Consider the following 24,750-nt stretch of genomic DNA (forward strand, 5'->3'; position numbering starts at 1 on the left):
TTAAATCTCTTTGTGGCACAGTCTGAGCTTTAAAGGATTGTCTTTAGAGCAAGAAACTTGCCACTCTGGGTCCTTGTTTGGTTCCACAATGTCCGCTATGGGGTCTGCAGGTTTTGCATGTGAATGGTGGATCCAAGTGGTGATGCTGTCCACCTTGGCAGTGGGCGTTGTCAAGATGACTACATAAGGACCTTTCCAACATAGCTCCAAGTTTTCTTGTCGGTGTCTTTTTACCAGACCTGAGTACCCTGGGTGAAAGTGATGTGGGATGGGTGGAGGGCCCGATTCGTAAAGCACCCTCAGTTTAGGCCAGACATCAAGGTGGGCCCTCTGCAGAGCCGTGAGGGAGAACAAAAGTTCAGAATCATCATCCTCTAAGAGGAATTATAGGTGGTGGCGCTCCAAACATTATTTCGTAAAGAGTGAGACCAATTTTAAAAGGGGAGTTTCATACCCTATACAAGGCAAAGGGAAGGAGAATTATCCAGTCACTACCAGTCTCCATGGTCAATTTGGTCAGGGTCTCTTTTAGAGTTCTAGTCATTCTTTCTAACTGTCCTGAGCTTTGGGGTCTATGAGCACAAGGTAATTTCCAATCTGCCCCAAGAGAAGTTGCAAGGCCCTGACTTACCTTGGTCATGAAGCCTGGTCCATTATCTGATCTTATCATAACAGGGAAGCCAAATCTGGGTAAGATGTCATCCAGTAACTTCTTAGCCACCACCTTTTGCCTTTTCATGCTTTGTAGGGAAAGCTTCTACCCATCCTGAAAAAGGTGTCTATAAAAACTAGTAAATATTTATATCCATGCAGATTTAACTTCAGTGAAATCCACCTCTAAGTAGGCTCCTGATCTATCCTCCCTTACCCGACTGCCTGGTACTATCGGGTTTTTCCCTGTTAACTGACACACCTTACAGTCCTTGACAATCTGTTCAAATTTAGCATGAGCATTCTCGTATGTCTTACCAGATATTGCATCTTATTTGCAGCCATGTGGGTGCTCCGATGTAGCTTGAGCAATATTTTACTTCCCAATTGCTCTGGTAAGATTATGTTGCTCTTAGAGTCTCTTCACCATCTAGGCATTGTGCCATCGGCAGTTGGTTGATCCACTTTAAGTCCTCTTCAGGGTATAAAGGATTGTCTAGAAAGGTTCTTGCACTGGGGTCTGGGAGGTCAATCACCATTATGGAGTCTCTGCAATGCCACTTCTTGGGCTGTTTTGTCGGCCAGGTTATTGCCTCGAGTCACAGCATCTTTAGGCTTTTGATGTCCAGGGCAATGAACAATGGCTAACTTCTTAGGCAACCAGAGGGCAGTAATCAAGGCCAAGATTTTATCCTTATTTTTGATAGCTTTTCCAGGTGTCAATAGTCCCCTCTCCTTGTAAATAGCCCCGTGAACAAAAGCCGTCACAAATGCGAATCAGCTATTGGTGTACACAATCAGTATTTTATCCTTTTCCAGTTTCAGAATTTGGATCAGGGCCACCAGCTGGACTCTCGGGGACAATGTGCATATTGGCAATGGTTTGGCCCAGATTACATCAGTCTCAGTCACTACCACTGTGCCCGCATACCTCTGTCCTTGGTGAACAAAATTGCTTCCATCCATGAGCCACACAAGTTTGGCATCCGATAGTGGCTGGTCTTTTTAAGTCTTCTCAAATACTATGGATTTGTACCAGAATCTCTGAATAATCATGCAGTGGCACTTCCAGGTCCAGATCTGGTAGCAGGGTCACAAGGTTTAGAGCCAAGGGAGCCTGAAAGTAACAGGCCTTGATAAGAGTAACAGGCCTTGATAATGGGTAAGTCAGGCATTGCTGAGCCACCGATGACCACATCGGTGGAGGGCTGTTTTAACACGCCCTCAATATCGTGGAGGGTGATCACATACATCTCCTGTCCCATGGTCAGTTTATCTGCATCTTTTACCATTAAGGCAGTAGCAGCTATCATTCTCAGGCATGGTGCCCATCCTGCTGCCACTGGGTCTAACTTTTTTGATAGACAGGCTACTGGCTTTCTCCATGGGCCCAAATATTGGATAAGGACTGCTTTTGCTATCCCCTTATGTTCATCCACATACAGATAAAAGGGAGTCCCAATGCCAGAGCTGTTAACAAGGCAGTCCTTATCTGGTCGAATGCTTGCTCAGCCTCCTCTGTCCATAAATATGGCTATTTTTCCTGGTGGCCTCATAAAGGTGTTTAGCCAATTCAGCAAACCTGGGGATACGCAGACGGCAAAAGCTGGCTTACCCCAAAAATCTCCCTCACTTGGTAGGATTGGGGTCTCGTGATTTTGAGGACAGTTTCTTTTCTTGCCCTCATGAGCCATTGATGCCCCCTTTCAGTAAATAGCCCAAATAGGTTACCTCCAATTTGCAGATTTGAGGATTCTTGGCTGATGATCTGTAGCCAAGGCTGCCCAAAGTTTGGAGCAAGTCCTCTGTTCCTCAGATGCATTCTTTTTCAGTTTCAGCTGCAATTAATAAGTCATCCACATATTGCAACAGAGTAAAGCCAGGGTGATTCCCCCTAAAATCACCCAAGTCCTCATGTAGAGCCTCATCAAAGAGTGTTGGTGAGTTTTTAAATCCTTGAGGAAGTCTTGTCCAGGTCAGTTGTCCGTTGATGCCCTTTTGGACGTCCGTCCATTCAAGGGCGAAGAGATTTTGACTCAGGCTCCAGGTGTAGGCTGAAAAAGGCATAGTTTAAATCCAGGACCATATATCACTGTCTATGGGGAGGCAGGGTGCACAGGAGGTTGTAAGGGTTAGGTACAGTAAGTTGAATATCCATTACCCTTTTATTGACCTCCCTCAAGTCTTGTACTGGCCTATATTTATTGGAGTGGGGCTTGCGAACCAGTAGCAGGGGAGTATTCCATGCTGACTGGCAAGGTTACAGTATACCTAGTTCCAGTGGGCAACTGATGTGGGGTGTTATCTCCACCCGCGCTTCCATGGACATAGGGTATTGCCAGACTCTGGATCAGCTCCTGGCTTTACCTCGATGAAGAGAGCTGGCTTATGTTTTGCTAGTCCTACTCCTCCAGTTTCTGCCCATGCCTCCGGATACCTTTTCAGCCAATACGTGAATTATTGGTCAGGGGCCTGGGACTGTTGATATAACCTGTATTCAGGCCAAGGTCAGCACTTGTATAGATCTCCCTTGGGCATCCACCACATGGGGGCCTTCTGGATCGAAGTTAATCTGGGCCCCAAGCTTAATTAACAAGTCACTTTCCAATAGAGGGTAGAGGCTCTCTGGAATGACCAAGAATGAGTGAGACATTCGTCTCATCCCAAGATACACTGTTCTTTTGTTAGTCCACAGGTATCATTTGACCCCCTGTGATTCCTTGTACCCAAGAGGGTTTGGCTTAGTGTTTTCCTTAAGGTTTTGTTACTGAGCCCCAGTGTCCACCAGGATCTTCACTGGAATCCCCTCCACCTTAAGGGTTACCCTGGGTTCAGGGAGGGGAGTTGAGCCCCATCACCCCTATTTGTCATCAGACTGCCATCCATTAGTATTGGGGACCTCCTGGGTTGCCACTGCCTTGACGTTTGTCCCCATTTCTTAGGGCACTCCTTGGCCCAATGACCTAATTCTTGATAGTAAGCACACTGATCTCAGTGCAGACCTCAACCATTGGGACACCATAAGGTTCTCCCCTTTCTTTCTTGTCCTGCCATGCTTCCTTGCACAGCTGCCACTCACCATGGTCATTTTCTTGATTGCTCTTAACTGCCTTTCCTCCAGGGCATCCCTGTTATTATAGACCGCTAAGCTATTCTTAGTAAGCCTTGTATACCTTTTCCTTCCAAATCCTCTAACTTTGGTAACTTTTTCTTGATGTTGGATGCTGCCTGATTAATAAAAGCCATTACTACTGCTGCCTGGTTTTCTGGTGCTTCTGGATTCATAGGAATATACTGTTTAAATGCTTCCATTAGTCTCTCTAAATAACTGGAGGGTGACTCATCCTTTCCTTGCAAGACCATGTATATTTGGCCAAATTGGTAGGTTTGTGGGTTACTACCCTGAGACCCACCATTAGAGTCTGGTGATAGACCTGTAGTCTCCCCATACCTTCTGCCATGTTGTAGTCCCAGCCATCACCCGGAGGCCTGGTCAGTGGAAAAGACACATTGATTAAGTCAGGATTAACAGAGGGCTGCTCATCATCTCCTGGAATCAACTTTCTAGCCTCCGTTTGAATCCTTTCTCTTTCTTCAGTAGTAAACAAGAGCCAGAGTAACTGCTGACAATCATCCCAGGTTGGTTGGTGTGTGTGTATCACACTGTCTAACAGAGAAATCAAATCTTTGAGATTATAAAAAAAATTGCATTTTGTGTTTTCCAATTATACAAGTCACTGGTGGAGAAGGACCAATACTGAAGTCAGAGGTGTTCTGTTTCATCTGGTGGTCTGATTTCCCAAAGTGGCAGCATTATAGTTGTGTCGGAGAGTGGGCTAGCATCTCTCTGAATATGGCCATGAGTTTTCCCTGCTGTCCCTTCCAAGTTATTGCTAGATCCTCCAAATTCCCCCCCAATGCCTCCCCCTCCTCTAGATCCAGAGGGGGTGGAGGAGGTGGCAGTAAAGGGGAGGGAAGGAGGTCAGAGTCTGAAAATAAAGAGATCCTCACTGACCTCCTGCAGGACAAGGTACAGGTACAGGGGAGGAGCTGAGGGATCAGATGACTTTGTTTTCTTTAATGCTAAAACCCTGTTTTTATCGGCAGGAGGGAACAGAAAAGGAGACAACCAGGATGGGGGTTCCTACACCAAATTCTGCCATACCAGAATATAGGGGATCTGATCACAGTGTCCCACTCTGCCTTGGAAAAAGACCCTATGTTTAATTTTCCAAATGGTATTTAAGTTAAAGGTTCCTTCAGGGGGCTATCTAACATCAAAAGTAGGCCACTCTGATATGCAAAAAGCAATTAATTTTTCTTTCTTAACATCAACACTTAAATTTTTAGCTCTTTCCTTAATATCTTTGAAATTAATTGTCAGAAGTGTATGAGGAGTGCTCTGGTTCTGACCCATTTCTGCATACAACAATCCACACACAAACCAGAGACAAGGAGAGAAACAATTACAAAAGTCACAGAACGAAACAACCAGCGTTTTCGGAAATTAGGAATGCAACTACAACCCAGAGTATCCCAAGGAGAAAAGTGTTGGTTGACTGGCCTATCTAAAATCCCAAAGGGGTGAATGGAGACACTTGGTGAAGATGTTTCCACAGTGTCATCCAGCAAAAGACTACCAGACTCCAGTTTTACTTCAGACAGGCCGGAATCTTATGTCTGCATTAAGGGACAGTCTACGTTGTAAACTATCAAACAGAAAGTGCCCGACTACAGATCGGAAAAAGCCCAAATGTCTACACTAAGAGATAATTTACCCAGATGGGGATCCGGGGGATGTCTCCCACCGGCCCCAGTGGCTGTCTTATCGGGAGTCTGCCAAGACCTCTTGCCAACCCCAATACAGAACCTGCAGGCAACTCAGATACCGGATAATTACAGAGCCACAATGCCTCAAATTACCAGCCATTCTTTGTGACTCTCTGATCAGGGATCTAGGTGGGCTTATGAGGGGGCTTCTGGATGAACCCCCTTCTGTTATTCTCGGACTCGACACCCCAAAGACCACCAGAGACCAAGAGCAATGTAAGTGACAAAAAGAGCTGTTTATTGCATGCTCAAGCTTGGTCCTCTGCACATTCGGTAACCGGTGATGCTCAGAGGCCCCAAGCATAAAATCAGCACAGTTTTTATCGTATTGAACAAACAACTTTAAGAAACTTTTATATGAGAAATTACATGATTGGTTGACATTTAAAGCAAGCTAAGCTGGGCAAACATGATTTGTTAACACTGCTATTGACGAGAATTGTCTAACTATTGGGTCACCCTGTCCTGCATGGCCACCCAGTGTCTTCCAGTGTCTTACTGATGCATCTGGAGGAAATTCCTGTGGTTTTCCTGAGGATTATTTATGTCCCTATTTGTGTTTTTCTTTTTGTGTCATTCCTGGGTTGGGCTCATGGTCAGTCACAAGATGGTTACTAGCTTAAAGATAGAGCTACTCAGGCATCAGACTATTCAGCTGCTGTCCATATTTGCCTCTAGTATTTGTTGTCATAGCAATGCCTGTGTTGGTTGTTGGATGAATGAGAGCAGTTTACAAAACAAACACCAATTTCTTAAATATTCTTCCTTTGGATACTGCTGAAATGGAAAGTTATTAAAGCTGATCAGGATTGAAAAAAAGATAAAAGAAAGCAGGACTGTAGGAGTTAGAATCTTTTCTGTCAAAGTGATTGACATAAGCAATGCCTTTTAAAGAATAGCTGCTTTGTTACAAGAAGTTAAGATTGCTTTTCTGACAAGCTTTGGCCAGATGTACTGGTTTTGTCTAGTTTTAAAATTTGTCTGAGCATGAAAGATTATGATCTCGAAGTTGTGATGAGTGAAAGCCAATGTGATGCTGGTTAGTGAGCAAGGGTAGGGTTTTTGTTTGTTTTTATGGTCGGTGGTGGGGCTTGAACTCTGGGCCTGGGCAATGTCCTGTTCAACATGCTTGCTTGGCTTCCTGCCAGTAGCACATTCTTCTGCAGTAGTAAATTATGCCTTGCTGGGTTCCTTTTGAGTTGTGATATGAGATGTCATATAGGAGAAAACACCAATGTATTTCCAACAACTGCTCTGATGCACTGAGCTCCTTATTTGGGACAGCTTTGGAAAAGCACAAGTTAATGCTGTACCTTAACTATACAAAGGGATTTTAACTGTTACTTCCATGCAAAAACAGTGTACTTTTAAAACAGAATTTGATCACTCTTCCCCTATGGCCACTCTCACACTTTATATGATGCACTTCAATCATCTTCATCTCCTTCACCTTCACCATTCCTGTTCTCCATCTAGCTGCTTCTTGCTCCAGTCTCAAAGTGTTCTTGTTTGTCTTTTATATCTTCTACATAAATGATTGTAAGCAAAAATACTTACAGAAAATAGACTATAGACTGTGCTAACAAGGTTAAAAGTCTTAAAAAGCAAGAAACATTATGTTAACTTAGTGCCTATCTTCTAACTTTTCTGTTTTCATTCTTTTCCATGAGGGGCTTCTTTCAATTCTCAAGTGTTTTGTTTTTAATTTTCTGTTTAACCATTGAATCCTAAGCATTTCCCATTATTCTGAAAATGTAGGCACCCATTGGTGGTGAGCCTGCTGGTTAGTGAGCAAGGGTAGGGTGTTTTGTTTGTTTGTTTTGTTCGGTGGTAGGGCTTGAACTCTGGGCGAGGGCAATGTCCTTCAGTTCTTCATCCCAAGGCTAGCACTCTACCACTTGAACCACAGCACCACTTCCGGTTTTCTGGTGGTTTTTATTGGCGATGAGAGTCTCACAGATTTTCCTGCCTGGGCTGGCTTCGAAACATGATCCTCAAGATCTCAGTTTGCTGAGTAGATAGGATTACAGGTGTGAGCCACCAGTGCCTGGTGGTAGTTTTTATTTTATTGGAGCTTTGGTTCGATTTATCAATTTTTATCTGCTTCTCCCTCTGTAATCTGTTTTTCCCTTTGCAATCCTTCCTGGAAAACTGCTAAGCAGTGGCAGAGAATGTAGTCAAATGCCATGTTCACTCATTCTGCTAGCCAGCAATCTGAAAAGTGGATGTGTATTCAAGGTGCTCCTTTGAGGCATGTTGGGAAACTACTATGTAAGTTATAAATATATACACACCAGAGAGTAATCTGTCTTTAGTAGAGTGGTCATGAATACAAGATTTTGAAAATACTTTAGAGACTTCTCTACAATTAGGCTTTAGTTAATTTTGTGTTGCTATTACAAATACTTGAGATAGACACCTTAAAAAGAAAGGCTTATTTTGGTTCAAAAATGTTGAGGTTCCAACCATAATCAGGTAGACCTATTGTGTTAAGGCCTCCTATGTGGAAGTTGGGGATGACTTGATGGGAGTATGGTGTAGGAAAATTATTCATGGTCAAGAAGAATCTGGGGTCCTATTTCTCACTTCAAGGATACCCCCTAGATAACCAGAAGACCTCCCAGGACACACTCTAAATAACCAGAAGGCCTCCCACTAGGCCTTACATTGTGATTTGCACCATTTTTGAGAAGCAAAGGCTGAATCTTTAAAACACAGGCGTTAGGTGAATACTTAAGATCCAGAATTTAGCATTGCTTTATGAAAAGTTATGTACATATAAATTATTTGGGAATTTTATTAATATAGCTTTAGATTCAATGGGTCTGGAGCTGCTGAGAATTTTTGAGTTTTTAATAGGTCTTATGTTAACATATGTTTGGGTTTGGGGTATACTTTTTGAGTTACAATGCTCTTTGTAGCACATATGCTTCTATAAGCAGCAAGTTTTCAGCTAGTATCTTAACACTGGAGGAATGAGAACAAGCAAAAAAAGATATATAGTTATTAGGCCCCTAAAAGCCACAGAAGATAAGCAGAGAGGTAGCTTAAACACTAGCACAGATTTATTTGGAAGAAAAATCTACAGAAAGGGTCTTAGATGTTGTAAGGAAAATTAACAGAAAATTCAGAGATACTGCTTTTGAGAGGTAGAATCTTGGAGCTTTTGTGACAGTGCACTGCCTACAGACTGCTAACTGTATAATGAAGGCCTGCAATCTACAAATACACTTAACACGGCTGGAGAACAGGGTAGAAAGGAAAGAACAAAAACAAATCAGCTCTCTAATGGAGAGCTGAATTTTGATGCCATGATGACTAGAGACAATCCAGGAGATCAGAGACAGGACAGGAACATGGAGATACATATAGCATGGTGTCCCCCACCACGGAGATGGGTCACAGGACACTCCCAGTCACTGAACTGACAGTTTCAGTAACCTATCAGCCAAGTGCCCATCCCTGTCTCCAGGGATCCAGGTATGCCTATCACCTGACAAGAGGGGTGGCATCACCCTCTCCCACCATGAAGATGACAAGCCTTAAATGGACTTATTGAGGTATCAGCAGAACTTCATCATCTAGGGAAGATAGGCCTTAATCTTCCATATAGGTTATGCTTAGAGGCTACTCAGAAGCTGGTGATTCAAGCTGGTGATGAGCCCTCCCTAAAAGAATGTAAAAAGTGAAATTATCAACAGAAAAATATTATTGATTTTTAAGAATAGGGCCAAATTTGGAAAGGCAGGATTGAACTGGAAAAACTAGTTCTGAGGAAAGGACAAGGCCTATTTACCCCATCTGCCCCTTGTAGTGTAACTGGGCCATTTGCCTCTGGCTGCCCCTTCTACTATAATTACTAGTTTTGAAAAAGCAAAACACCCAGCCCTGAAACCAGGAACTGCCCATTGCTTTAGGTTAAGAAATTGTTACAGGAGTATTTATGGTTATAATTGTTTCAGGAATGTTTGTGATTTACATGCTTGCAAAATAACTGCTAAGTTCTACTTCTGTACACCAGCTTACTTGCATCTGTTCTCAAAGAATGAATTTTTTGCCTTTAAAACACTGAGCTAATTGCGTTCGAGGCTGCTCATTCCAGAGATGAGTTAGCCCTGGCCAGTCGGTCAATTGAATAAACTCCAACTTTTAAGATACTGGTCAGCATCTGTGACTTTGTTCAGGGGGTCAGTCCACTTCTTCTGGAGGCCCCAGCAAGATCCTATTCTTGCCCAGACAAAAGGACCCCTGTCATAACCTGATTCCTGTATCAGGGTACAGGCCACATCGGTGCACCCAGGGAAAGGCCTCTGAGAGACGTTCCTCAGCCCCAGGTGCCCTTGCTCTGTGGAACCCCTGAAATGGACTCATGTTTGTTCTACAGGTAAGTTTGTGCCTGTCATCATGGTGTAAAAAATGAATGAGTTAAGTTTTAAACTCCCCAAGAAAAGTCAGAAAGTTTTGGTGTTAGCAAATTTGAAATTTAACTAAATTTCCTCTTTAAAATAATGCAGTAATCCTTTACATTTCTGGTAAATCAGATAACTTGATTACAATGTGAACAGCTTAATGCATTAAAACACCAGATCTTTGGTTTTCTGTAATATCTGAATTACTATTCATTGGCAGAAATTTCTTCTATTGTCTGGCCTCAGTCCTTCCTGCTGTTGGAAATTTACTCTCTTCCCTGAGCTCCCTTTTTCCTGGGAAAACAATATCCATAGGTACAAAAATGTGAAAATCAGAAAACAAAACAAAATTATCGATAAAGGGAAAAAACCTCTTGGTAAAGAAAAACCCCAGTCAGAGGCTGACCAGTAGTTAGCTTCTATCCCTTCCCCATCCTTGCTAAAAAGCAAAAGAACATCGCTCACTCATCCAAGTTTGCCAAGCTGGCAGCTTTGCAGAAGGCTACTGACAACTTTGAGGCTTATCACCAGCTGCACTAAATTGCTGTTAGTTACGAATTTATAATAAAAATAATATCCGTAATAGTGTCAATAGTTTTGATAGTATTGATCATGCTGACCAAGTCAAGATTGTTTTACAAATGCTCCTGTGACTCAATGCTATGTTTTTGCTATGTTTTGCTTCTGTAACTTTGCTTGCTTGCCTCAGTAACAGGGCCTTAAGCCCATGTATTTAAGACCATCACTGAGTGGTCCCACTATGAGTGGCTTATTGAAAATTACTACATACAATAAATTAAAAAAAAGAAAGAAAGGGCAAATAGATCTTGACCAGCAAAAAAAAAAAGAAAATTACTACATATGATATTTACTGTAAGGAACAAATTAATTTAAAGGTCATATAACTGTAACCAATGAAAAATATGCCAAACCTGCCTCGGCTCATCTATGCAACTATAAGTAACCTACTCTTATAAAAACACACCCTACCCTTAGCTCAAGGCCAGTCTCCTACTTTCCCGGTGGTAGGAAGCGGTCCCATATGTTGGTAATAAATTTCTTAGCTCCTTTAACTGGGTGTTGTGGAGTCTCTTTTGGATGAGGGACATAATAGATGGAGGCCCCAGAGAAATCCAGGACCCCAGGACTTGAGCTCAGGGAATTTGGACTGGCATCCAGAAGGGCCCCTCCCTAGGGGATGGCCATGGAGAAAAGTTCCTAGCAGGAACTTAGGCCTCCAAAACCTCTAGCAGCAAGTTGAAAAGCCTGGCGAGATGTAGTGAAAGAGGCAAAGGGAGGCAGAACACAGCAGAACTCTCAGTCCTGGAGGAGATTGGGACGCCTCTTGCCACGAGTGGAGGCAGATTCAGATTCTTAACCTGGAGTCTGGCCTCACTTGGGTTGTCTTATTTGTCCTGTCTGTGTCTGTTGGAGGTGCCTTGTGGTGCTGTTTGCTTATGTCTCTCTGCCCATTTGGTTTGTTTGTGTGGTCTCCTGTCTGTCTGTTTTGCTTGTCATTTCTGACTAATGTCTGAGAACCACAAGCATGGGAGAAATGTCAGGATGAGTTGGAGAATCTTCTGTAAAACCTACGTCTCCAACCCCAACCCCAGATGTTGAAGAAATCTTGGGATGAGGTGGAGAATCTCCTCTCAAACATAGTGCTGACAAAATTCCAAGGGGAAGGCTTATTTGGCTCAAGCAGGAAAAGTAGTAAACAACTTCTGTTTAAGATTATTCTGAGATCATCCAATTGCTTTGTTTTTATAGAAATGCATCAAACTTGTCGGTATAATTTGTGGAGGGGAAAGGGAAAAACAAATCATTTAAATAGGGATACAGGTGGACACATTGCAACAATGAGATGTACAAGTTGTTATGTCGAAAACAAACTTCACAACTTTGTTTCGGGAGAGGTGAGGGGGACGGGGAGGATTGGGTGGGGGGCGTGGGGGAAGGATGGGAAGGGATGGGAAGGGGAAACAAAGGAGGAGGCTACAATGCTTGATAAAAAATGTACTCATTTTCTTGCCCATGTAATTGTAACCCCTCTGTACAGTATTTTCACAATAAAAAATAAAAATATATCATAAAAAAAGAAATGCATCAAACTTCTTTTTCCATCACTTTTGGAAATGTTTTTAGATCACTTTTCTTATTGTCAAGAAAATGTCAGGGCATATGAGTACTGTTTCCCAAGGTCATCTCTGCACTCTCTGCCAAGTGGATTGGCCCTCCTTTAATATGAACTGATTGCAGGAGAACCCCTTTAAGTTATCCTTTGTCTTATTGGTTCAAAGAGTTATTTGGGGCTCCCAGTCACTGAAATCTGAAAAGAAGGCCATCTTCTGTGTTGTTTTTGTGGTTCATTTGGACATCTCTGGGGGAATAAAAGTTCCAGCTTTGTCTGGGGTCTGGTCACAGACCTTCTATGTTGTGTCCCTTTGTTGGAGCAGTCAAGAGTTGGGACATGGAGGACTTGTGTGGTCTCCTACAAGCTTCAGTATGCATGTGAGGACATAGACAGCTGTGAGCTACTTGGGACATTTGGCTGGTCCTGGCTGGTCCTAACAGTAAAAAAAAATTGTAATGTGCTCTTGTCTAAAAATTGGAGAAAAAACAGAGTCAGGCCAGTTTCAGGTGACTTCCACCCAGCATTCCTACAATTGAAGTTATTCACAAGGCCAATTAGTAAAATGCCTTGCTAAACACCCAAGCCCTGGGAAAATGAAGCTCAGCAAAAGTACTTTGTTAACAAAGCTTTAAGATAAGTTATTTTTATCTGAAAATTCTGGAAAATGTGAGACTGATTTTCATTTTTATGTGCTTTAAGGTTTGTGTATGTGTGAACATGTTCAAGATGAAAATCGTCAGCATACTGTAAAAAAAACTTGGATGAGCTTAAACTCTATGGAAGGTCATCAGATTTGGATGCCAAATGGCTTAAAGGATTATTGTATTTTTTTAAAGAGGAACATTAGTTAAAAGACTTTCTAGAATCCTTTAATTTGAAAATAAAAAATCTGCATTTTAAAATTTGGTATTTTTGAAATGCAAAGGCTATTTACAGTATAATCAAATTATCTGGCTTAACAAAAAGGCATTGGATATTTGGGATTTAGTTCCCTTTGCTAAAATTTGGGATAAATATTAGAAATTTAAATGTAAAGGTTTAACACTGTCAAAGACTTTACCTGTTCTGTCTAAAACTAGGCATTTCATTCAAGAACCAAGAGAAAAGAAAAGGTCTTCTGTTGGCATCTCAGTTTTTCCCTATCTTTAGAAGTGAGGGGTGAACAGGCAGAAGTGCAGCTCACCCAGTCTTGCATGGTGGGACAGACCCTAGAAGGAGTCCACACATGGTGGAAGAGGGCAAGCTGGCACAAAGGCAGTTTATCTAACTGTAGAGAGTTGGATTGGGTGCATGACCATTCCTTAAGAGGGTCTGAGTGGCCTATATTTTCCTGTACCTTTTCCTTGCAGAGAGACACTAGAAACATGATGGTAAAGATGAGTGATGTGATTATCTGATTGGTATTGCTAAAACTGCCCTTAGATATATTAAAATTGAAAAAGCCTTAAACTGCCCCTTGGATGCATTAAAATTGAAAAAGCCTGAAAAATAAGGTTAAAAGTTTATCTGCATAAAGTGATTTGCTTTCAATGATATTCTGCAATTGGGTATGTTTTCTTAAAAGCATAAAGATGTTAAGTCTAGCTTCTTGATACAATGCTGGTGATTGTAATTCTTGTATTAAGGAAAAACTGCCATTTGAGTTCAAAATATTTAATTCATATCTGTTTTAAAACAAGCAGCCAAAAGGCAATGAATGAGTGGTACCTAGCCTCAAGATTTCAAGGGATTTTTCAAATGCAAATGAAAACTAAACTATAAAATGTAAAAGCATAGATGAATAAAAGGCTTAAAAAACTAGGAATGGTTGGGTTGGCAAGGTGGCTTAGTGGTAGAGTGCTTGTGCATGAAAAGTTCGATTCCTCAGTACTACATATACAGAAAATGCCCGAAGCAGTGCTGGGGCTCAAGTAGTAGAGTATTAGCCTTGACCAAAAGAAGCTCAAGACAATGGCCGTGTCCTGTGTTCATACCCCAGGACTAGCAAAAAATAAAAATAAAAATGGGTTTCTGTATATAAATTTGAAAGTAAAATTGTTTTTAACATTTACCTCAAAGTGCAAAGGAAAAATTAGGATTACCAAAATAATTGCTTAATTGCTATTTCAGTTTGCTCTTGTAGGTTTTTTGTAACAGTTCTCAACAGGCCCACAACAAGGAGTGAGGATTTTTAAAAGCTGGTCAGATATAACTTTTGGTCCCTAATAAGTTCCAGGTAATACCATACTTTAGAAAACTATTTCTACTGACCATTTTTGTTGCTGTTTATTGGAGTAAAGTGGCCTTTTATAAGACTCATTGATCTGCAAGCTGTAGTCCAAAACCAGCCCAAGCAGAGAAAGGTCCTGGTGAGATTGTCACCTCTAAACAGCCAGCAGAGTTCTGGAAAAGCAAGCAGAGTTGCTTTGGGGCTCAAAGTGGTAGAGTGCTAGCCTTGAGCTGCAGAGCTGAGGGACAGCACTCAGCCCTTAGGGCTTCTCCTATTCCTTCCTGTAATGTTTTCAGGGTGTTTTCTTTGACTCTAAGGTCTTTGATCCATTTGGAGTTGATTATGGTGCAGGGTAATATATAAGGATCTAGCTTTAGTTTTCTACAGGTGATTAACCAATTTTGCCAGCACTAGTTACTGGAGGCTGTCTTTAGCAGCACATCTCTTTTCATCTAGAGATTCTTGTTTGGATAAAGTTCAAAGACATCCTGACATCACCTGGAGAAGACTACATCATCATTCTGACCAAATAAACTAGGGGTAAAGTGGACTGCACTCTTGACTAACTCCATTACCACAACTGCTTTCCAGTAAAAGGGTGGTTTGGATCTGCCAAAATTAAGACTTTGGTTGTGGGAAATTGTTTTTGTGGGAAATAAATGTGAACTTTCTTTCGAAGTTTAGGCAGGTTAAGGTTTACAAAGTCCAAGTGCCCATCTATATGGATACCATCCATATGGAGCCAACTTTAACTATTGGAGAGTCATTAAATTACAGAGGGAATAGCCCAGGCAAAAATTCAGATATCTTACAGAAAATCAGTGATTTCATTTCATGTACATAAGGATAAAAAGGGGTTGGGCGCCGGTGGCTCACACCTGTAATCCTAGCTATTCAGGAGGCTGAGATCTGAGGATCACAGTTCAAACCAGCCCAGTAGAAAAGTCTGTGAGACTCTTATCTCCAATAAACCACTCGAAAAGCAGAAGTGGAGCTGTGGCTCAAGGGGTAGAGTGCTTACCTTGAGCTGAAGAGCACAGGGACAATGCCCAAGTCCAGAGTTCAAGCACCATGACTGACAAAAAAAAAGAATAAAAAGGGAATGAATGAAGTAAGGAGATCAGGTATGGCCGGAGCCATATTGGCCACATGGACTAGCATCTGGTCTCCATGCTGGGGGAAGGAAACGCCTCCACCCATCATCTCCCTCCCAGGTGGTGAGTATGCCCTGGAGGCAGGGGCAGGCACTTGGCTCAAAGGAGACAGACATGTTCACAGAGACACATGGGGCATGGTGTAATGGCAGCTGGTCTGGTCTGGGCCTAAATAAGGTCTGAGCAGGGGCCAGGTCCACAAGTTACTGAATCTGTCAGTCCAGTGCCTGATACTGGTAATTTCTCCTGACTCCTGACTCATCTCCAGTCATCATGGCTTCCCAATTCAGCTCTCTGGAGCTGAATTGGCTTGTTGGTTGGTATTATTTTTGTTCTTTCTTTCCTCTCTGGCCTGTTTCCTAAAATGTTTTGTATATTTGGGGGCTACAGACTTTTGTAATGATGGCCTGCAGCCTGCTAACTGTGTAATAAAGATTCCAATATTCCATCACTAAATGTGGCTTCTAGAGTGATTCACTTAACAATATGACTAGTGAAGATCTTCTTCCAGTCTGTGGGCTTTCTATTTATCTTGCTAGGTATGTCCTTTCCTGTTCAGAAGCTCTGAAGTTTAATGTAGTCCAATTTATCCAATCTTTCTTTGATTCATTGTGATTCTGGGCCTTTATTACAGAAGTTTTGACCTGTGGCAAGGAGCCCTTGTGTTTGCCCGATTCCTCCCTGTAATATTTTCTGGGTGTCTGCTTTTACCTTGAGGTCTTTGATCCATTTGAAGTTGATTCTGCTTGCAGGCCTGCATACTTCAGTTTACAAAGACAATTTTTTAACAACAATGAAGATTTTGGGGCTGTGATAGTGTCATAGTGGTAGAGTGCTTGCCTTGCATGCATGAGGACCTGGATTCAATTCCTTGGCACCACATAAGCAGACAAAGCCAAAAGTGCCATTGTGGCTCAAGTGGTAGAGCACTACTAGCCTTGAGCTGAAGAGCCGAGGACAGCACCCAGGCCCAGAGTCAGGGCCCATGACTGAAACACAAAACAAAACACATAAATTTCCTTTTTCTAAAATCAATTCTTGGTACAACTCTTGGTTTACATACTTTATATTCTTACACTGATTTATACTAGCAGAAACATGCATTATAAATTTGTTTGCTTTGTATTTACAACGTTAAGAAAATGTTTTAACTAATTTTCTGAAAATTTCCTTACTACAGTTCTTGGGAAATCATTTGAATTCCTTTTAACTAGCATTTCTTTTTTTTATTTTTTATTGTAAAGACAGAGGGTTAAACTTACATGAGTAAGGTAATGTGTACACTTCCTATTGAGCATTGTTATCGCCTCCATTGTTTTCCCCTATTATCCCTTCCCTCCCTACCTCCCCTGAGGTTCTTTTTTTTAAATTGTGATTAACTGATTACATAATTTCCCAAATTTCACAGTATTGTGGAATAATGATGCTCATTTAAAGTCACACATTTATTCTAACTTTCCTGGAGCAAAGTGTATATCATTGTCTATAACATATAACGGTGTACACATATACACCATACATGTGATCAGCAGCATGTGGATATTTAGTAGTGGTTCGACCAGATGAGTGGAAGTTCTTTGTTTCTTAAGTCCTGTTAATTTTGTCATATCGTATCACCTAACACTTTGGATTTAATATCCACTTATCAGGGAGACAATGTACCATTTGTCTCTTTGCTCTTGGCTTACCTCACTCAGCATGATTCCTTCTAGCTCCATCCAGTTCCCTGCAAATGCCATTATTTTGTCATTTCTAATGGCTGCATAATATTCCATTGTGTATAGATACCACAATTTTTTGATCCATTCATCTGTGGTTGGGCATCTGGGTTGTTTCCATATCCTAGCTATTGTGAACAGTGCTGCAATAAACATGGAGGTGCACGTGTCCTTGTATAATGGTTCCTGTTGTTCAGGGTAGATGCCTAGAAGTGGTATGACTGGGTCATAAGGGAGGTCAATCTTTAGCTTTCTAAAGTCCTTCCAGACTGCTTTCCAAAGTGGTTGTATACTAACTTGCATTTCTTAATGGTTCGGAGAATACACGTGAACTGTAGGCCTCTTTATAAGTATTTTGGGGAAAGTTTTTCTGTAAAGAACAAGTTCTGAGTAATCATAGTTTCTTTTGTTCTTGTGATTTATCTCCTTTGGCATTTCCTTCAGTTGATGGAAACCATATGTACAAACTATCTTCACAATTTTATTTCTTTTCTTCTTCTTCTTTTTTGTCAGTCATGCCTCAACTCTGGTCCTGGGCACTGACCCTCAGCTGTTTAGCTTGAGGCAAGGGCTCTACCACTAGACCAACAGCACCAGTTTCAGCTTTTTCTGCTTATGTGATGGTGAGGAATCTAATCCAGGACCTCATGCATGTGAGGCAAGCGCCCTACCACTGAGCCACCTTCCCAGCCCCACAGTTTTATTTCTTAAAACTGGGTCCAAAACTCAACATCCAAAAGCAACTGTGATTTGGACTCCCAGAATGACCATCTCTTCTTCTGAAATAGGCCACATATCAGAATTGCGCTTGTTAGGAAATGAAATCTCAGACTGAGTAGGTAAGACAAAGATAATGTCTTTGTAGACAGCCTTTGGCACTATTGCTATCTACAGATTCAAAGTGATAGCTATCAATATCCAAACTTCAGTCTTTTATGAAATAGAAGAAGCAACCCCAAAATTCATATGGAACAATAAAAGACCCTGGATAACAAAAACAATCCTTAGCAGAAAGAATGGAGAAATATCAATACCAAACTCCAAACTCTATTACAAATCCATAGTAATCAAAACAGCTGGGTACTGGCAAAAGAACAGACCTGAGGAACAATGGAATAGAATGGAAAACCCAGAAATGAGTCCACAGACCTCTAGCCACCTAATATTCGATAAGGGAGCTAAAAAAATAGAATGGAAGAAACCTATTCTGTAAATGGTACTGCCAAACTAGTTAAACACCTGTATAAAACTAACACTAGATCCTTATATATCACTCTGGACCAGAATCAACTCCAAATGGATCAATGACCTCAAAGACATTACAGGAAAGATTAGGAGAAACTCTAGGGATGCACAGGCCGATATTTTCTTAACAAAGCTCCAGAAACATAACAAATCAAAGAAAGGTTGGACTAATGGGATTGCATGAAAATGTAGAGCTTCTGCATGGCAAAGGACATAGCAACCAAGATCAATAGAAAGCATATGGATTGGGAGAAGATCTTCACTAGCCATACAATGAACAAGGGCTTAAAATACACTTAGAGCTAGGTGCCGTTGGCTCACGCCTGTAATTCTAGCTACTCAGGAGGCTGAGATCTGAGGATCATCGTTCAAAGCCAGCCCAGGCAGAAAAGTCCATGAGACTCTTATCTCCAATAAACCACCTGAAAACCGGAAGTGGTGCTGTGGCTCAAGTGGTAGAGCCCTCGCCTTGAGCTGAAGAGTGCAGGGACAGCACCAAAGTCCAGAATTCAAACCCCACAACTGACAAAAAAATACAGTTAGAACTCAAAAATTAAATCCTTTCGTTTCCTCCAAGTGATTAACCAATTTTGCCAGCACCATTTACTGAAGAGGCTGTCTTTCTTCCATTCAATTTTTTTTATCTCCCTTATCAAAGATTAGATGGCTATAGGTCTATGGGTTCATTTCTGGATTTTCAATTCTATTCTATTGATCCTCATGTCTGTTCTGTGCCAGTATCTAGCTGTTTTGATTACTATGGCTTTGTATTAGAGTTTGAAATTTGGTGTTGATATTCCTCCAGCAGTGTTCTTTCCGTTGAGGAGCATTTTTGCTCTTCGGGGTCTTTTATTGTTCCATAGGAATTTTCGGATTGCCTCTTCTATTTCCTTGATGAATGAAGTTGGAATTTTGATAGGTATCGAGTTTAATTTTTAGATATCCTTGGGAAGTATTGCCATTTTCACGATGTAGATCCTTCGAATCCAGGAGCACAGGAGGTTTTCCACTTTCTAAGTTCTCTTTTGATTTCCTTTTTCAAGTTTTTAATCTGAGACAAGCAGAAATGGTCAGATAAGTTGATGTTAGGTGAAATAAACCCCAGGATGAGTACTCAAGTGGTTTTTTTCTTGCTATTTGTTTCTAACATATTTATAAGATTATTTCTTTGTTGCTTTGTATGTCCCTCCCCCCACAGTATTACCCCTGTTTTCACTGTATTTGATGTTGGTATAATTTGGAGAGGGGAAGGGAAAAAGCAAATTGTTTAAATAGGGATACAGATGGACCCATTGCAACAATGAAATGTACAAGATGCTATGTTGAAAAATGAACTTTACAACTTTGGGGGGGGTTGGCGGCAGGCGGGGGGTTTTGGGAGGCCAGGGATGGTAAGGGGAAACAAAAAGGCAAGAATGTTTGATAAGAAATGTACTCATTACTTAGCTCATGTAATTGTGACCCTTATGTATGTTATTTTCACAATAAAAATTATTAACAAAATATTAAATCCTCCAACAATAAATCCTAAAAGAAACAACCTCTTGATAACAAGTAGGCTAAATACTTAAAGACAGACTTCTCAGAAAAAGAAATACAAATGGCCAATAGACAGTTGAAGAAATGCTCAACTTCTCTAACCATAAAAGAAATGCAAATCAAAACAGCATTGAGGTTCCACCTATAATAAACAATCTAATAACAACAGATGCTGGAAGGGATGTGGCCCAGAGGGAACCTTACTACCTTGTTGGTAGGAATGTAAATTTGTTCAACCACTTTTGAAACAAAAGACTCCTCATAGAGCTCTCCTACAACCCAGCAATCCCACTTTAGGACATCAACCGAAGTGATAACAAACAAGACCATACTAAGGCTGCCAGCACAACTATGTTTATTGCAGCATTATTTACCATAGCTAAGATAGGAACAAACCCAGATGCCCTCAGTAGATGAATGGAGCAAAAAATATGATCTCACTCTATATCTCAATCTATAGACACACACACACATACATACACATACACACATACAATGGAATTCCATACCTCCATCAGAAAGAATGACATTGCCCCATTTGTTGGGAATTGGAAAGACATGGAAAAATATATATTAAGTGAAATAAGCCAGGCCCAAATAAACATAGGTCCCATTGTTTCCCTTATTTGCAATAACTAGTATAAGTTTAGGACAAGCAGAAAAGTCCAAAAGCTATGTACATATGCTCATATAAGAAGATGTTAAGTGAAATGAACCCCGAGATAGCAATACAACTTGTTTTTTTAATGTATCTAAAATGTACTATGTGATTTTTATTGTTTCTCTTCTATGTCCTTCCCCCGTAGTATCACCCCTCTTTTCACTGTATTTGACATGGGTGCCTGCATCTTGTGTATACATTTTTCTAATTTGGGAGTGGAAGGGAAATAACAAATGCTGAAACAAGGATACAGATTGGCCTATTGTAACAATGACATATACACTATGTTGAAAACAAACTTTACAACTTGGGGAGTGAGGGGAGATTTGGGGAGGTGGGGAGGGAAGGGATGGTATGGGAAAAACAAAGGTGGAGGTAACAATGCTCTATAGGATATGTACTCATTACCTTATTCTTGTAACTGTAACCCCTCTGTATACTGTTTTTTACAATAAAAATATTAAAAATGCTTAAGAATCACATCATATTCATTTCATTATGTTACACAACTTGTATAGATTCATGTAAATAATTTGAAGATGGATAAAAGCCAGTTGATACAGGATAGGGGCAAAGTACCACTTTGTCTTCCTTCCTCTGAATTTCACTATATTCAGAGCCTTTCAATAAATTCAGAGCTATGACAAGAATTGGTGTATAGGTTGTTTATTTTAGGGAGGGATCCCAGAAACCATGAGTGAACAACTAGGAATAAATGAAACAAGAAAAAGGGAAAACCTACACAAAAGTGCATTTCCAAGCTGATCATCACTGGGCATCTGGTTGTTCCATATCTTAGCTATGGTAAATAATGCTACAGTGAACATATTTGTGATGGTAGCTTTCGTATGGCCTTGTTTGAAGTAAATGTTTGTTTGGGTAAATGATCAGGAATGTGAATGCTGCATCATAGAAGAGCTCTTTTGAGGAACCTCTATACTTCTTTTCAGAGAATTTGAACAAGTTTACATTTCCACCAATAAAGTAGTAATGTTACTTTTTGGCTACATCCCCACTAGCCCAGCATCTGTTATTATTAGTTTTCTTCATAATGGTCATGCTAACTGGTGTGAGGTGGAATCTCAATTTTGCTTTGATTTGCATTTCTTTTATGGCCAGAAATGTTGCATATTTCTTCATGTGTCTATTGGCCATTCATATTTCTTCTTCAGAGAGGTCTCTTATTAAAGCTTTAGCCCATGTATTATGAGGGTTGTTGTTCATTGGAAGATTTGTTTTTTTGGGGGGCTAACTTTTGGGGCTCTAAGAATATTTTAAATATGAGGCCATTGTGTGTTGCAGAGCAACTAAAGATCTTTTCCTGTGGGCTTTCTATCTATATAAGTTCTTTTAGTCAGATTTGGTCAGGTTCTGCCAAGTCTGTTAATTTATTGAAAGAAACAACTCTGTTTTGTTGATCTTTCTATGTTTTATTTCTTCTTTATTTAGTTATTTCTGATTTAAATTTTTTGTTTCTGTCTACTGCTTTTGGTTTGGGCTTGTTCCTCTTTTCAAGGAGCTTGAGGTACATAATTAAAATACTGATTTGAGATTTCCCCAATTGCTTGAGGTAGGCACTCAGAGCTATAAATTTTCCTCTAAGACCTGCATTTACTGTGTTCCAGAGGAGCTGGTATTTTGTGTGTTAATTTTTGTTAAATTCCAGAAACTTTAAGATTTCCATTCTAATCTCTTCAGTGCCCCACTGGTCATTCAGCAATGTGTTGTTCAGTCTTCATGGGTTTGACAATGTTGTTCTTTTTGCTTTAGCTGTTTAATACCAAGTTTATTCTGTTGTCGTCTGATAAGATATGGGAATTCAATTAATTTTTCGTTCAATTTGGACAAAATTTCTGTGTGACATAGAATATGTTCTATTTTGGAGAGTTTTCCATGAGCTGCTGTGAAGAATGTATATACTGATGCTAATGTATATTCTGTAGATGTATGTTAATGCTAGGTGGTCAGTGTAGTTATTTAGGTCTACAGTTTTTTCATTGAGTTTTTCCTGGATGACCTATCCATGGATGACAATAATGTATTGAGATGTGTTTTTAGGTTTGTAGTATTTGGTTAATGACATGGGGTGCTCCAGGATTCAGGGCATTGATATTTAGACTTTATTTTTTTTTTTTGGTCGTGGGGCTTGAACTCTGGGCCTGGGCGCTGTCCCTCAGCTTTTCAGCTCAAGGCAAGCGTTCTACTGCTTGAGCCACAGCGCCATTTCCGGTTTTCTTGTGGTTGTTTGGAGATAAGAGTCTCACAGACTTTCCTGCCCAGGCTGGCTTTGAACCATGATTCTCAAATCTCAGCCTCCTGAATAGCTAGGATTACAGAGTGGCCTGTTTATTGTGTTCATTTGCTTGAAAATTTTCCTTCCAGACTTTCAGTTTGAATATGTGTTTGGTTTTGTCAATAAAATATATCTCTTGTAGATACTATATGGATGCATCTTGTTTTTTGATACTACCATCTATGTTTTCTAATTGGAAAGTTAAGTCCATTGATATTGAGAGTTAAGACTGTGAAATATCTGATAAGTTCTGCTATGTTATACACCTGCTGTTAGGAGCGGTGCCTCTCTTAATAGAATTATCTTGTTCTCTGGTAGGGAGCATTTCATATAACCAGTTTTTTTTCTTCTTGATCTTCTGTATGTAGTTTATATTTGATTAACTTCTATTTTACTGAGTTGGTGGAGATACATTGTTTCAAGTTTTCTTTGTCATGATATATTTTTATATATCCTTTAAATATAAAGGAGAGTTTGACTTTGGACCATATTCACAGTTGGTAGTTGTTTGCCTTTAATGTTTACCATATACCATGCCAGGCTCTTCTTTTTACCATATCAACTAAGAAATCTGTATTTATTCTGACTGTATATCTTTATAAATAATCAGTCTTTTCTCCTAACAGCTCTAAGAGTGCTTTCCTTAATCTCTAATGATCCTCTAATGGATTATGATGTGCTGGTGGGTTGTTCTCTTCTAGAATTCCCTGGTGGTCTAAAGGCTTCTCTTGTCTGAATGAGCCTATCTCTTTAGATGTTTGAAATGTTCTCTGCTAGAATTCTGTAATGTTTCCCATCCATTTAGTTTCCTGCTCTTCTCCTTCTTGATACCTATCTCCTCCAAATTTGATCTTCTAACTGAGTCTTGAAGTTCTGGAAAGATCCTTTCTTTTTTTTTTGGTCTTTTTTTTTTTTTGGTACTGGGGATCGAATCCAGGACATTGCACTTGCTAGGCAAGCGCTTTGCAACTGAGCTACATCCCAGCCCCAAAAGATCCTTTCTTATTTAAGATTTGTTCTAAATAATTATTTCCTCTTTTCTATTAGACCTATTTGGTCTTTGACCCCTGAGATTACCTTCTATGTCATCTATTTGCTGTGGAGACTTTCTACTTTGTTTTTGATTTCACTGTCTTCTAATTGGTCATTTTTTAGGGCTTCTATCTTTTTTTAATGCTTTGTTTTATGTCTTGTATAGAATTTCTTTACATCTTTTCTTTGGGTGGAGGGCTTGGTTTTTTAGCTGTGTCTTCTCTCATATCTTTTGACTAGGCATCTATTCTTTCCTTGTACTCCTTGCCTTTTCAGAATTTAATTTTCTTTTTGTTTGTAGTCTCCATGAATTATTTTGCTAATCTTTGGTGTGTCTCATCTTGTTCACAAATTTCCTTGTAGAACTTTTGTATCTTTTCGTTTATCACATGTTTCAGCAATATTTTTAATGTATTTTGAATACTATCTTCTAGGTCCTTGATTGTCTGTTCTAATGCCTGGTTATTTACTGTGTGAATTATACTACCTTGGCATCACTTTTCTTGTATTTTTCTGATTTGTTCTGTCAATTTCGAGGATTTCTTAACTTTCATTTGGGGGGATCTATGATCTTAATAGGTGTCTCTCTATGTTCTTGGTTGATTTACCAGGTATGGGTTGATGTTCTGTTTGTTTTTGTGGAATTAGGTTTCTGTGTAGACCATTAAGTGTAGGAGTAGAAATCACTTGGGGTTAGAAGTCATGTTAATACTTGTGGTTCCAATGACAGCTCGGACTGTCCAGTGGTAAGGTGAATTGTGCCTGTGTTTGGATGTGGCTGTCTCTTTCACACTGCAGCTGTGCTGTTGAATATGTTGGCCAACACAGTCACAGCAGTCATCTGCCTGGCTGGCCAACACAGTCACAGCAGTCAT

General features: G+C 40.3%; 1 pseudogene; it reads right to left on the reverse strand.

Annotated features, from left to right (window-relative positions):
- On the reverse strand, positions 1–24,750 carry LOC106002772 (annotated as a pseudogene).

Source organism: Dipodomys ordii, unplaced genomic scaffold (genome assembly GCF_000151885.1).
Source record: "Dipodomys ordii isolate 6190 unplaced genomic scaffold, Dord_2.0 Scaffold1000000809, whole genome shotgun sequence".
In the NCBI taxonomy this organism is placed as follows: Eukaryota; Metazoa; Chordata; class Mammalia; order Rodentia; family Heteromyidae; genus Dipodomys; species Dipodomys ordii.